The 1522-nt window shown below is 37.5% G+C and overlaps 1 pseudogene; it reads right to left on the bottom strand.

Annotated features, from left to right (window-relative positions):
• Positions 1 to 294: 294 nt before the first annotated feature.
• LOC115854873 (mitochondrial import receptor subunit TOM6 homolog pseudogene) lies at positions 295 to 825 on the bottom strand (annotated as a pseudogene).
• Between the last annotated feature and the right edge of the window lie 697 nt (positions 826 to 1522).

Raw genomic sequence — 1522 nt, 5'->3', positions numbered from 1 at the left:
TCTTGGAGAATGTTCCATGTGCATTTGAAAAGAATGTGTATTCTACGTTTTGGATGGAATGTTCCGTATAAATTTATTATGTTCTTCTGATCTAATGTGTCGTTTAAGGCCTATGTTTCCTTAGTGATTTTCTATCTGGTTGATCTATCCATTTATCCATGATCTATCTACTATTATTGTATTACTGTCAATTTCTCCCTTTATGTCTGTTAGTATTTGCTTTATATATTAGGTGATCCTATCTTAGGTGCATAAATATTTATTTATTTATTTATTTTTATTTATTTAGTGTACAGTCTTTATTTGTTAAAATACCATTAGAATATTCCTCAGGACAAGAGCAAAGATCATCCCCTGCAGAAACATTGGAACTATATACAGAACTTTACAGAACACAGGACAACCCTTTAGCTGAACCCTACCTGCTGACCAGAGAAGGGTGTTCTGAGTGGACTCAGCAAAGAAAAGGAAATCAAGCAGGGAAGGAAAGGTGCCCATCTGAATCAAACTTCAGCCGTCATCAGGGCAAGTCTTGTGACGGTCACAGATCGGAGGCTCTGTTTTTGGAAGGTTCGAGTACAGCACAGGGGTTCCATGTGTCTTTACGGCTACACTCCAGGCTGAGGTGCCATTAGGTCAATGTCACTCAAATTCCTGGCCAGCCAAACTCCGGCAGCAAAGAGTCCCAAATTGAGGATCAAGTTCCTGCGGAAGTCATTCCTATCGGTGGTGAAGCAGTAGATGCCCCGAAGCCACGTTGTCTGGGATTTCGGGAGCTTCATTTGCCGAGCACGCAACGATCACGCCGGCCCCACTGGAAGCCATAGCAGCACCCCAACACCAATATTTATTAATGTTATATCTCTTCTTGGATTGACCCCTTTATCATTATGTAATGCCCCCTTTGTCTTTTGCTACAGTCTTTGTTTTAAAGTCTATTTTGTCTGATGTAAGTACAGCTACTCCAGCTTTCTTTCTGTTCTATTTACAAGGACTATATTTTTCCATCCTTTCACTTTCAGTCTGTGTATATCTTTAGATCTGAAGTGAGTCTCTTGTAGTCAGCATATAGATGGGTCTTGTTTTTGTTTTTTTCTTTAATCCTTTTATCCACTCTGTCTTTATTGGAGCATTTAGTCCTTTTCCATTTAAAGTGATTATTGATAGGTATGTACTTATTACCATTTTGTTAACTGTTTTCTAGTTGTTTTTGTAGTTCTTCTCTGCTCCTTTCTTCTTCTTTTAGTCTCTTCCCTTGTGATTTGATGATTTTCTTTAGTGTTGAGTTTGGGTTTCTTTCTTTTTATTTTTTGTGTATCTATCGTAGGTTTTTGGTTTGTGGTTACCATGAGGTTTATGTATATTGACCTATATATACTAGATAGTTTTAAGCTGATAGTTGCTTCAGTTTGAATGCATTCCAAAAGTAGTAAATTTTTACTTCTCCTCCACCTTTTATGTTTTTGACATCATATATTACATCTTTTTACTTTGTGTGTCCCTTAACTGCTTAGTGTAGTTG

The sequence above is a fragment of the Globicephala melas genome, chromosome 14, assembly GCF_963455315.2.
Source record: "Globicephala melas chromosome 14, mGloMel1.2, whole genome shotgun sequence".
Classification (NCBI taxonomy): domain Eukaryota; kingdom Metazoa; phylum Chordata; class Mammalia; order Artiodactyla; family Delphinidae; genus Globicephala; species Globicephala melas.
The sequence above is the reverse complement of the archived record's forward strand: the minus strand, read 5'-3'. Positions and strand labels throughout refer to the sequence as shown.